The sequence below is a fragment of the Camelus bactrianus genome, chromosome 18, assembly GCF_048773025.1.
Source record: "Camelus bactrianus isolate YW-2024 breed Bactrian camel chromosome 18, ASM4877302v1, whole genome shotgun sequence".
NCBI lineage: Eukaryota > Metazoa > Chordata > Mammalia > Artiodactyla > Camelidae > Camelus > Camelus bactrianus.
The window spans coordinates 16965932-16980115 of NC_133556.1; the positions used below are offsets into that span (position 1 = coordinate 16965932).

At 40.0% G+C, this 14184-nt stretch overlaps 1 non-coding gene across 1 annotated transcript; it reads left to right on the forward strand.

Moving 5' to 3' along the window:
• Positions 1-14109: 14109 nt before the first annotated feature.
• TRNAG-ACC (transfer RNA glycine (anticodon ACC)) lies at positions 14110-14184 on the forward strand. Its single transcript has one exon. It is a non-coding gene; the product is annotated as a tRNA-Gly (tRNA).

Sequence of the window (14184 nt, forward strand, 5' to 3'; positions counted from 1 at the left end):
AACAAAAGAAGGAAAAAAATTAACAAAATGGCAATAAGAACATATATATTGATAATTACCTTAAACATAAACAGACTAAATGCTCCAACCAATATAACAAAGTGTTTGTGACAGTGCCAGACACATGACAACCGCAATACCAGTGCCTGCTGATTTAGAACACATATTTATGTGAACTAACATTTATTAAGCACTTTCTACATGCCAGGTACTGGGCTAAGGACCTTATACGTATTATCTCACTTAAACCTCACAACAACCCTATGAGGTAGGTACTATTATCCCAGCTGTTTTACAGATGAGGAAGTGGAGAGTTGGGAAAGTTAAGTTTCCCAGGATCACACAGCTTTTGTGGTTGCAAAACTTGTGGGCCAGTTCACAAAAGGACAAATACTGTATGATTCCACGTATAGGAAGTACCCAGAATAATCAAATTCACAGAGACAGAAAATAGCATGGCGGCTGCCAGGGCCCGGGAGGAGGAGAGAATGGGGAGTTATTGCTTAATGGGTAAAGAGTCTCAGTTGAGGAAGACGAGAAAGTTCTGGAGATGGATGGTGGTGATGGTCGCACAACAATATGAATGTACTTAATTCCACTGAACTATATACTTAAAAATGGTCAAAATGGTAAAGTTTGTGTTGTGCATGTTTTACCACAATTGAAAAAATTGTGGGTTAAGCCACTACATTCTGCTGCCTTTCTAAGATGATGGATGGATGGGTGGATGGATGGATGATGGAAGAAGAGAGTTGGAAAAATGGCCAGGTGGACGGAAGGAAGGAAGGGAGGAAGGGAGAGAGGTAGCTTTCCTTGTTCATTCACTCAACAAATATTTAAATACCTACTGTGAACCTGTGCTAGCAGGATATGTAGCAGTGAAAAAGACAGACAAGATGCGGTCAGTGATCATAGCTATTATCTGAGTGTTTATACGTATAGACAGAGAAATGTCAGGATAAGAGACTTTTAAGGAAAATTTCCACTATATATTGACAATGCACTACAGATCTAACGCTGTGCTGAGCAACTCTGCATATATTCACAACCACCATCTAAGCCCTGTGACTTCGTATCTACATCTTCAGATGATAAAAAACGAGGCACAGAGAAGTTGAAGAACCTGCCGAAGGTCGTCCAGATTAAGAGTATCTGTTTGAGGACAGAAGCTGATGCATCTGGACAAGGGTTTGACAGTTGGCCAATGGCTCTTTTCAGCGAGATGCCTGGAGAACTCAGCACTTTTATTGAGCATCTGCACATCTTGGAAGGTTTCAGGGCTATGTTCTTGCTGGTTATCTTGAGACCTATTCTCTCCCTCCTCTGCACCCACAGCACATTGTACGAGATGTTTCTTACACCCTTCCTCCTGTGTCCCTGCAAATGGCAACATAAGATAGTTGTCCAACCCTCAACTTCCCGTCTCCCTCATTCTTTGCCCAAATCCTGCCAAGTGCTGCTTCCAGAATATTTCTCTCCTATTTTCACCCAGGCCTTCATTGGTTCTTGCTTAGTCTCTTGAAAAAAAAAAAAATCAAACATTCATTATACACCTGCCAAGTGTAGACGCTGCACTGGACACCTCACACGCACTCCCTCAGTGATTCATATTTGCAATAATTTATTATTTCCCCCATTTCACAGGCAGGAACTCCCAGCTGGTATTTCTACTACAACTCCTTTTCTGATCTTCTTGCCTCACCCAATTTTCACCCATTTCTTTAAAACTGGCAACCGGCAAGGCACAGTTTGGACTTAGGTCCAGGTTGAGGGTCAGGTCCCTCCATCTTTGCATGCTAGCTTCTCTCTCAGCTTCAGTTCCCTTGTCTATAAAAGTTGACTAATGGTGGGACCCATCCCCACAGGGTTGTGGTGTGGATTAAATGCGATGATGCTCTTAGGACAGTGCCCAATTCAGAGCAGGTGCCCATAAATAGCAGCTCTTATGGTCTGCATTAGCCAATGAGGGCTAACCCATGTAACAAATTAACTCCAACAGTTCAATGGCTTAACATAGGAGAAACTGATCCATTTTTCACAGAATAGTCCATAGCAAGCTCTTCACCACATGGTGACTCCAGGCTACTTCCGTCTTGGAGCTCCACCATCTACGTCCTCAGATCCTCCCCACTAACCAGCAAATGGGGAAAGAGAATGTGGAGGATTGTGCAGGGGTGGGGTTGTGGGCTAGGCCTAGAAATGGCAAATACACTTCCATCCGTATTTGATTGGCTAGAATGCAGTTGCATGGCTTCCCCTGGCCTCTGGGAAATGGTGCTCCCAGTAGGAAAAAAAAAGGTATTTTAAAATATCTCTGCATCTGTAGGCACCCGCCTGCCCTCTACCACCAGGTCCTAACAGGTCCAGACAGAGTATAAAAGCAAGTTGCATTGTATCCTGGCTTTCCCCTCCTTTCTTATATTGATGGCTGCACTGCTGTGGGAAAAAAAATGTGATGCCGGCACCACAGCAGCTATCTTGAGACCATGAGGTACAACCTGCCAGAAGTGTGGATCCGTGATGACATCACTAAGTCACCAGACTAGCTGCAAGACCAACTACTCCAGATTTCTTGTTAAAAAACCTGCACGTCCCAGAGAGCACCCCCAGTGAGCCACAAGGAACTCATAAAGTGGCTGTGGGATATTTTACATTTTTAAGGGAACTAGAATGATCCTCAATATGTCAGACACTGTGTGAATTACTAGCTCCAGGTAGTTCACAGTTTTCTATTAAATGGCCCTACATTTCTTTCAGTTACATCATATCTTTGCAAAGCTGGTTTTATGGGGGTTGCCATAATAAAAAGAAAACAAAAAACGAGAACCGCGTGAAAATCAGTGTCGAAGAGGAAGTGAGGGTGGCAGTGTCTAATCTGATTCCAATATCTGAGAAACTGTGTGGTGCTCCAGAGGCATACATGTCCCATGGTAAGTAACTGTATTATTTAAGAGCAAAAGTTATTTAAGAACTCAATTAAATTGAGTTATTTAATTATAGTTATAGAAGAATTAAATAAAATAAAAATAAAATGTTTCCTTTCAATATATGTGTATTTTTTAAGTGGCTACTAAATAGTTAGGACATAAATACTTGCTAAGTTTTTTGGGCTGACTAATAAATAGAACTATTAGGTATTCCTTTTGGCCAAGAACACCGTGAACCAAGAAAGTTCGGGAGACTCTGAAAAAAACAATACACGTCCATCTCTTTCAGGCACTGGGAGTTGCATTTTCTAGCTGATAAGTTCCCTCCCAATATTCCAAAAATACTGGGCTTTCAGTTGAATAATTTCTTCTTGAAACAGGCCCCTCTTTGTAGTAATGGAGATGCTTGATAATTTAGGCTGATGCTGAGATCTGTGCTCTGTGGACAATCACAGAAACTTAAAGCAGAACCTCCCACTCGCTTCTGAAACCGTGGCTTTATTTCTATCTATAAAGCTCTGCAGTTGTTTTCAGCGTATGATTGCTCACTTGGAATTCAGGGCAAGTTGGTTGTGAGAAATGAGTCTAGTTTTCACCTTTCTCACTCCTCAGATCGTGAGCTTAGTTTCAACCTGAGCACCTTCCTCCCTTGTAGAAGCCACCGGGACCCAGGTTTCTCCCCTGCAGGGTCAAGTTCAAATGCTGATGTCTTTGGAGTCAGTGGTAAACAGACATCAGACACACTGGCTATCTCAGAACACGTTACAGCCAGAAAGTCATTGGCCTGGAGAAGCCGTCCACAGAGTCTCATCACTAAGGATTCATCTGCTCACCATCTGAGTGGTTTGAACCATTAAAATGGTAGTAATAATCTCTACCATTTACTGAAAAGCTTGGCACACAAGCATATTTCATATGAGTATTCAGAATGTTCTTGGTTTTTTTGCTTTTATCATTTTCTCTATTATTCGAATATTAATAACTATTAAAATTAAACAACTCTACAGAAGAGGAAATCCAAATGGTCAACAAACATGAAAAGATAAGAGCCAGAAAAAAATTCAAAGGAAAAGCAACAGAATAGAAAAATTTTTAAAGTGATTAACATCCAATTACTGACTAAGATGGTGAAATGGGCAAATCCATGCATTGCTGGGGGAAGTGTGAATTGCTACAAAATTTTGTAACAGTTTTGCAATATTTATTAAATCCTTAAATTTACCTAATTCTAGCCCCAGTGAGCCTTGTGCTTGAAAATCGATCCTATAGAAACAAAAACTCTGATTGGTAAGAGTATATGGACAGGGACATTGACTTCATCCCTGTTTATTGGTAGGAAAAATCTGGGGACAGCTGAATGGTCACAATTATGAACACAGTTGAACTAAACAGGAAATATCTACCCCAGAATGAACGCTACTTTCAGTATCCTGAACATCTTATAGTTTCTACTCACCGTCGAGCCTTTGGACCGTCTGTTTCTTTTACCCAAGCTGCTCCCTGATCCTGACAAAATCTTACTCATCCTTCAAATCTCAACAAAGACGTGCTAATGTTTTTAAATGGAGAAAGAAACAAAGCATCATGAAAATGTAAACCATGTGGTCTCGTTAGCAACTGGTGAATCTCACAAACAAAGGGAACGAAGCCAGACACAAGAGGGTACGTGTGGTAGAGTAGAAATTGCACAAGTAAGTGACGCTGCCTGTGCTGTGAGCTTTGGGAGGTGGCACATGGAAACTTCCGGGGCACCATCACTCTCTGTTTCTTGATCTGGATGCTGGCTACAGGGTGAGTTCACTTTGTGAAAATTCATCCAGCCATTAACCATGTGTGTAGTTTTCCATGTGTACACACTACTCCAATAAAAAGTTAAAAATAAACCCAGTCTATTTTAGGAAGTTACCTTGTGGACATAACCAGGAGGCAAGTTGTAGGTGAACCAATGGTACCTAGTAAAAGAACACTGAATTCAATCTCTGTGTTGTCACTTGTAACATTTTATCTCCATAAAATATAAAAACTTGCACATTGAGAGATTGCCTTTAAAAATTGGAAGCTTTCACCTTTGCCCACTTATCATTCCAGTAACTCGCGACTGAACCATAATAACAATACAGGTTAACGGTCAGCAAGCCTTCCCCGGGCGTTGTCCTGAGCACTTAACAGGTATCACCGTGCTGGCTCCTCATGACAGCCCTATGAGGTAGGTGTTGGTTCCACTTTGCAGATAAGGAGACCGCTGTTCAAAGCCCTAGTGACTCACTAAAGGGCATAGGTAATCAGGGTCAAAATTGGTTTGCTAAACCTAGAGTGCATGCTTTACAGGCAAAATATCTCTACCAGAGGTCAACCAGCTACAAAAAGAAACCAGAAATATCTTTTGAGAGACTTATTTGGGTTTTAGAAATAATTTTTCTGTATCCACCCATGAAACCAGCACCGCCATCAAGACAGCGAACACACAGACCATCTCCCAAAGTTTCCTTGTGACCCCGTTCTGTTCTCAGGCAATCACTAATCCATTTTCTGCCACTATAAACTAGTTAGAAATTTCTAGAATTGTCTAGAAATGGAATCAAGTATATAGAGAACAAACTAGTGGTTACCAGTGGGGTGAGAGGAAGAGACAATACAGGGGCGGGGGTGGGGTGGGAGGTAAAAACTATTGGTTGTAAGGTAAGTGACGGGGATGTTTTGTACAACACAGGCAATGTAGTCAAAATTTTGTAATATCTGTAAATGGAGTGTCACCTTTAAAAAATTAAAAAGAGAAAAAAAAGAAATGGAATCAAACAGAGCACATGTTCTTTTCTATCTGGCTTCTTTGACTCCGTGTACTTACTTTTGATTCATCTATCTTGTTGTATATATGAAATTCGTTTCTTCTGGTTGCTCTGTAGTGTTCCATTGTTATCCATTTACTTGTGGGTGGACAGTTTCCCAGCTTTCTGGGTGTTACCAATAAAGCTGCCATGAACTTTTTCTCTACAAGTGTTGGTAGTGACATATACTTTCATTTCTTGAGTGAATACCTAAGAGTAGAATGCTAGGTGTGCGTTTAACATTCAAGAAACTGCCAAACTGTTTTCCAAGGTGGTTGTAGATTCCCATATGCAGGGTGGGTGTGAGACTTGTAGTTGCTGACAGGTACACAGTGCTACTTATTGTGGCTTTAATTTGCATTAACTATGACCAATTTTGTTGAACATCTTTTCACGAGCTTATGCGCCATCAGCCTATCTTTTTTGCTGAAATGTCTGGTCAAATCTTTAAGCCATTTTAAAAAAAAGTTGGGTCTTTGTCTTCTTATTATTGAGTTTGGAGAACACTGTATATACTCCGGAGACAAATCCTTTATCAATGACATGTTCAGCAGCATTTCCCCCCAAGTCTGAGGCTTGTCTTTTCATTCCCTTAGGAGTCAAATTCACTTGATTTGATTTCACTTGTGAAAATGAACTTCCAGCTGAGAGAAAACTGCCCGGGGCAGAGTGAGAGGAACAGAACTTGGTCTTAAGCATCTTTTCCAAGTTAATTTTACTGTCTTCTCCTCCTTCTCCAGAATTTCTAATTTATTCAGAAAATCTAGCCTAATTAGAAAAATAGACTTTTCTCAAAAGCTTATTTTACCTGAATAATAGGAGAAAATGTTGGATGGTGACCCAAGGGACAAGGTGAAGCTGATAAACAGCCAAAAATTAAATGTTAAGCCTTAAGACTTTAAAAGTGGCGGGGGCGGGGGGTGGCTAGAATTCTACGATGAACTTAGAGAAAAATATTCAGACTTGTTTTTGAACTGAAAGAGAGAAAAGAGCTACTTGAATTATTTGGTGAGTTTAAAAATTGCTAAGCTTAACTCATCTACACAGAAGCTAATTGGGTGTAAAACATCTTCCAACAGGAGTAAAATAAATAAAACAATGACATTTCCTTGCTTTTGTTTTTGTTTTTCTGACTTTATTGTAGAAAAGAATTTCTGTCAGTCAAACAGAAAATTTAACTTCTGACCCTAATAAAAGTGTCAAGTTTGCAAACTTCTTTAAGGGGTACCACTTTCAAGAAACAGAAAAATGGTAATATTTCTTCATTTCTCAAAATAAAACTGGATAATCATATTAAACATAGTCTTCCCAACAACATACGTTCCCTTCCTTACCTCCAGCCCCCTCTCCCACCTCCAGAAAGTCTGTCTTGTGTGTCAGACCTGACTGGCTGATTTACAGCTCAGGACGCTTCACTGGAACCCAGAAGGGAGGAGAGTGAATTGGTCCTTGTTGGTGCTGTAGCTGCATCCTTCCTCCCTCTGTGTGCCTCTGCCCTGTTATGTAAAATCCCAGGCACAGAACTAAATTCAAGGCAAATGTATTGCTTTAAAGGATATTGAGCAAGAAGTTAATTTTAGAAGTGTATTTTTATGCTGCAGACTTCTTGGAAGTCGCTGAAAATTAACAAAGACCAGGAAGGTGCTTAGGAGGGCACAGGTGAAGGCAAGGATGGACGCGTGTGTGTACGTGTGTGCACACGCTTCTGTGTCGGGGGAGAGCCCTTGGAGGTGGAAGAGGGTTCCCCGACTGGCTCACCCCCAGCACTACTGACACTTAGGACTGATCATTCTTTTTTTATTTTTTTATTGAAATATAGCTGGTTTACAATGCTGTGTTAATTTCTGGTGTATAGCAGTGTTTCAGTTATACATATATATTCATTTTCATATTTTTTTTTATTATAGGTTATTACAAGCTATGGAATATAGTTCCCTGTGCTATACAGTAGGACCTTGTTGTTAATTTATTTTATATATAGTAGTTAGTACCTGCAAATCCCAGACTCCCAATTTATCCCTCTACCCCTTCATTTCCCCTCTCTGGTAACCATAACTTTGTTTTCTATATCTGTAAGTCTGGTCTGTTTTGTAAATAAGTTGAATTGTGGCATTTTTAAAGATTCCACATATAAGTGATATCATATGGTATTTTTTTTTCTCTGTCTGGCTTACTTCGCTTAGAATGATGATCTCCAGGTCCACCCATGTTGCTGAAGATGGCATTTATTCTTTTTAATGGCTGAGTAGTATTCCATTGTGTATATATGTGTATATACACATATATATATATATATCACAACTTATTTATCTGGTAAGACTGGATCATTCTTTGTTGTGGGCAGTGTCCTGTGCCTTGTAGGATGACCAGTGGTATCTCTGGCCTCACACCCACCTGGAGTAGTGTCTCCAGATATTGCCAGATGTGCTCTGGGGTGGGGGTGAGGTGGGGTGAAACTGGTTACAAACATGAGGGGATTTGGGTTCTCTGTCCAACACTCAGAGGGTGCTGATGAATCCCCTGTGAGACGAGGCTAAGGTGCCCGCATACACCCAAGTATTCAGGGGGACGATGACCTTAATGTTTGCTCAGAAATTATTGCCGGCAGTGGGGCCAGAACATCTCAAGTTGCTTTACAGATGCATTCAGCGAATTCTTCATGATCTCTTCTATTTGTGGAGCTTTGCACTAGGCAGAGTCTAGAATGAGTGCCTGGTCAAGAAGGCATGGAGTAAAAGGTTTTCTTCTTTTAGGAAAAAAGGGACATGCCTTCCCAACTACAATTGGTTCTTTTTAAATTTAAGTTTCAAATTAAGGTAAAATACACTTAACATAAAATTTAACATTTTAACCAATTTTAAGCATACAGTTCCACGATATGAAGCACACTCACATTGTTGTGCAATCATCACTATCAGCCATCTCCATAATTTTTTCGTTTTCTTAAACTGAAATTCTGTCCCCATTAAACACTAACTCCCTATTTCCCCCTCCCCGCCGCCAGCCCTGGCAACCACCATTCTACTTGCCGTCTCTATGGATTTGACTATTCCAGGCGCCTCGTGTAAGTGGAATCATACATTTGTCCTTTTGTGTCCGGCTTATTTCACTTAGCATAATGTCCTCAAGGTTCATGTTGTAGCAGGTGCCAGAATGTCCCTCCTTTTAAAGATTATGTGATATTCCGTTGCGTGGCTAGACCACATTTTATCCATTCATCTGCTGATGGACATTTGGATTGCTTCACCTTTTGGTTATCATGAATAATGGGTGTAATGACTCTTTCTTGGTTGCCTTTTGTTTTTAACGCACTTCTTTTCTTAAAATTATAAAAGCCTTCATTTTTCTCTGTGTCAGTGTTTGGCTTCCCTAACAGTCTCTCTCCCTCTCTCTCCCTCTCTCCCTCTCTCTCTCTCGCTCTCTCGCTCTCTCTCGCTCTCCCCTGCTCTGTCTCCATAATGGATATCTGGCATCAGTGTCTGCTCAAGATCTAATTCCTCCCTCCTTGGGTAATAGCATCTTGCGTTTCCTTGGGGGAAGCACAGGTCTTCCTGCTCATACAATTTGACAACCCCCCACATCATTCAGCCCCCAGCCTTATCCTCCCCATCCCTTCAAAGGCTGGGCATCGACCTAGGGCCAGCCGGTGACACATTCCATCTCCCAGACCATCCTGACTGGTGCAGGGGTGAGCATATCATTCAAGTCAAGCCATTAACATACAATCCTGGGAATTTGTCTGGAGATTTTGGGAACAAGAAGTGCTCCTTCCCTGGGGTTGCTGAGGGGGAGATACAGACCGAGAGCCACCAGTGATCATCTTCGCCACCACGAGGGGTGAACCCAAAGAGAACGGAGCCGCACAGAGGAAAACAGAGCCAAGAGGGAGGATGAGATTGATGACACCTGTATTAGAACCCCCCCACCCATCCAGTTACTCTTGGACCATGCCTGATCTTTCTAGGTCCTCTTCTTTCTTAAGCCGGATGGAGCTGGGGTTCTGCCCCTTGCAAAAAAAAAAAAAAAAAAAAAAAAAAAAGCACTCTTTTCTTCCACAGCTACTATTTGCTTTTCAGAATCCTGAAGTCTGAGCAAGCAAACATTCCCTTGGTGTTTCAGGACCACGGGCAATTGCTCACGGGAGGGGGCATGGCAACATTTTAGTCATCCCGTGGCACGCCTATCCATCCAGGATAGACGGCTAAGAGATCATCTCTCGTGAACTTTACAGTCAAATCAGGAAGATGTGTCAGGCACATAAATAACTATTATAAAGGCAGAATGTGAGGGCAAAATCCACCTTCAGATGAACTGATTGCCCTGGGGTTTATGGGGGCCGCCATCATGACCTGACCCTGGGCCAACAGACCTCTTGTGCTTCTTTGCCACCGGGCCAGAAATTCTGACAGTAAGAGCAGTTCTTTGCATCCCCAGTCACCCTCTTTGGGAATGCAAGTGCCTGGGTGAGAATTAAGCATCCTCGTTATCCTCCATTGGAAGGGAAAGGAGGCAAGACCGAGTGGGACTCGGCAGCAGCCCAATGTAGAGGGTTCAAAGGACATGGTGACCTCTGTTTGGAACTACAAGGTCTCGCCCACGGGTGAGCCAGGAATTTCTGGGCTGGGGCAAGAATGGAATTCAAGTGACACTGGCCTGTAATTGGGGCAGGACCCCAGGAGTCATAGGGTAGGAGTGGGAAGGAATAAAGTCAAAGGTCAAGGACTCAGCCAAGTGTGCTGTGCAGTCAGGAGCTGGCCTGTTACATAACAAAACAGGAGCTGCAGGTGTCAGTGTGAGATGAGGAGGTTAAATTAAGACCACAGATCTAAGGACACCTGGATATCCATGGCGAACCCCGGGCACAGTGAATTCTTGCTTTATTTCATTTAGTCCTCCTGACAATGTGAGGCAGATTTTATCATTATTAACCCATTTTACAGATGAGAGAGCTGAGGTCCAGAGAGGGGAAGAGCCTTGTCCAGGACCACACACTCATGAAACATGGAGCTGGAATCCAACCAAGTGCCTTTTTTATTCTGCAAACTTGGTGGAATGTCATCTTACAATCCTTTTTTTTTTTTTTTAAACTCTTTAGGTTTGGCAACTCCCTCTGCAACCTGTTTTATTTCCATGGTTACACATATACAAGATAGAGTACAGATGAATAGCACTCTTAGAGCCATATTTCTAAATTCTAAATAATTTTATCCTTATGCTCAGGAGAAATACAACCAATTTATTAACTTGAATAATAAAAATGTTATCTTTGATAGACAAATTGCTATCAGGTAAAAAACTTTCTAGTTAAAGATAAGGCATACCTTGTTTTTCAAAGAATTCTCCAGTGTAGGGCCAGAAGCAAATAATTTACTAGAGTCAAAATACTCAGTTCCTTGATAGCTGGTAGGTTTCTTAAATGAGTACTTTTAGACCCAAATATATGCGTGGAAATTTATATTGGGGTTCAAAATCATGGGTTAAAGATATCTAAATAATGTCAGGGAAACTGGCTAGCTTTATTTAAAAAAAAAAAAAAAGAAAAGGAAAAATCTTAATTCATTCTGTACCTCAAAATAAATTCTAAATGAGCCAAATGTTAAAATGTAAAAGAGAGGCTATAAAAATACTAAAATAAAACACGGGTGAATATTTTTGTAATCATGAGAGGCTTGTCATGCATACTAGAAACCTATTGTACAGAAAAAGTTCTATCAACCTGAAACAAATAAAATTTGGAACTTCTAAACCAGAAAATAAAAATGATTATCAGAAACAAGACAAATGAAAACCTGGAGAAAAAAAATATTGCACACAAATGATGAAATGTCGCTACTCCTACTATGTAAAGAGCTCTTAGAAATCAATGTGAAAAAGAAATCACAGAGAAAAACGGGCAAAAGACACAAATGCAGAATTGTAAGTAACAAATTTACAATAATGTAAATGTGAAAACATAGTCACAGTAACTGAAGAAAAAATGTAAGAACATCAGTGAGATGTCTTTTTTTTTCACTTATTAACAAATTAGAAGACTGATAATATCCAATGTTGATAAGGGTGTGGTGAAACAGGCTCTTTTGCACATACTTGATGGAAATACAAACACAAATTTTGACAATATGTACCACAGAGTAAAATACCATATACTCTCACCCACCAAGTCCTATTTCTAGGAATTTACCCTTTGGAGGTAAACAGGTAAGTGTGAAAAGATTTATATATAAGGACTGTGTATAAATGCCACATTATTTACAATAGCAAATTAACACAGAAGACAACATAAATATAACTATCTGGCCCTTTAAGAAAAAAGTTGCCAGCTTCTGTTCTGTCCCTGAAGATTTTCTCCTGTGTTTTTTACCTGAAAGTTTTATAGTTTTATAATTTAAATTTAAGTCTGTGATCCATTTTGGGTTAATTTTTATATAAGATGTCAGACTTTGGTTATTCCTTTTTTTTGGTCTGTGGATGTTCAATTACTTCAACATAATTTGTTGAAAAGGCTCTCTTCCCTCCACTGGATTGCTTTTGCACCTCTGTCAAAATTGTCATCATTTTCTGTATATTCTATATACTTTGTGTCCTTCTCAGAAAGTTCTTTTCTGTTTCAACAGTAAAAATTAACTATTCCACATTCTCTTATATTTTTTACATCTAAATTTTTGCCCTATCTGCAAGCTATTTTCTTGTAAGAAAGCAATAAGGACCTAGTTTTCTTTTATTTCCCCAAAAGACTAGCCCATTGTTCACTGTCATTTTTTTTCTTTTTCAGTTTTATTAGGTAGAATTATTACAGTTTGACTGCACATACACATTATATTGCATGTAAATACGTATATACATACAGTACACTGCACATTTTTTTAGTTTACATCTATGTATTGATCATTGTTTCTAAGAACATCTTATACAAAAATTAACTCAAAATGGATATATATATATATATATATAACTGAATCACTATGCTGTACACCAGAAACTAATATAACATTGTAAATCAAAAAATTAAAATTAAAAAAAAATTCACCCAAGAGAATACACAGATGCCAAATAAGCCCATGAAAAGATGGCGAACATTAGGCAGGAGGGAAATGCAAGTTCCAACCATGACAAGATATCCCTACATCCCTAACAGAATGGCTGAAATTTAAGAAAAACAAAAAAGTGACAACAGCAAATGCTGGCAAGGATGTGGAGAAACTGGATCATTCACACATGGCTGGTCAGAATGTTTAGTCCATTATCAAAATGGAAAAGCTTGATAGTTTTTTTTTTTTTAAAACTACACATGACACACAAAAAAAGTAGTATTAGATTACAACCCAAAGTATGAAATAAATATCCATGAATCCATACTGATATAAATAAACAGCTGAATAAATAAATAACCGAAGAAGAAACAAAACTCTTGTGTAGAAGAATGCCAAGTAATTTCTGTAGAAACTCTCCCCTCCAGGAGCTGGAGCAAAGCTCCTCAGTTCTTAGGTGTGGGCTCGGGAGGGTGACTTCCTTCCAAAGAGGACAGTTTGGAAACGAGGTTAAAAAAGAGTCACTTACAGTGGGGAAAGCAGGTCAACTTCAAGGTTAACATCAACAAGATCCATCATGCTGACAGTATGTACCCTTGACTTGATGTGAGGAAAATAAGTGACATGCGACTTGAATGAACTGCCAAAGAATTACACTGGGTGAGAAAAAGTCAATCCCCAAATGTTACATATGGTATGATTCTATCTATAAAACATTCTTGAAATGACAAAATTACAGAAATAGAGAAGATACAGTGGTTGTCAGGGTTGAAGGAGGAGGTGGGGGTGGGGAGGGAGGAGGTGTGGCTATAAAAGGGCACCAGGAGGGATCTTCATTCCTGGTGGGGAGGGACCTGCTCTGTATCTTGGCTGTCAACACTCTGGGTGTGACATCCTATGGCGTTTGTAAGATGTTATCACTGGGCGGGGAGTCTGTAAAGGGTACCCCAGATCATTCGCTATCTTTTCTTACAACTGCATGTGAATCTGCAATTACCTCAAAATAAAAAGCGTAGTTTTTAAAAAGTAAATATGATTTCATACAAAATACAAAACATCTATAGAGAAACACGCACATACACACAAAGAAAAGACAAAGAGTGAACTAGGAAAATATTTGCCACACATACGACAGACACAGGGCTAATTAATTTCCTGGTTGACAAAGTACTCATACATTAATAAGAAAAGGACAACTCAGTTTTTAATAAAGCAGATATTGATAAAGGAATGGCTAATGAGCATATGAAAAGTTGCTCAATCTCACTCATTATGGATTAACCTTAATCATGGTTACAGGAGCGCAAATCATAAAGGGTGTTCTTGCGGGGAGGTGTAATAGCTCAGTGGTGGAGCGCATGCTTACCATGCATGAGGTTCTGGGTTCAATCCCCAGCACCTCCA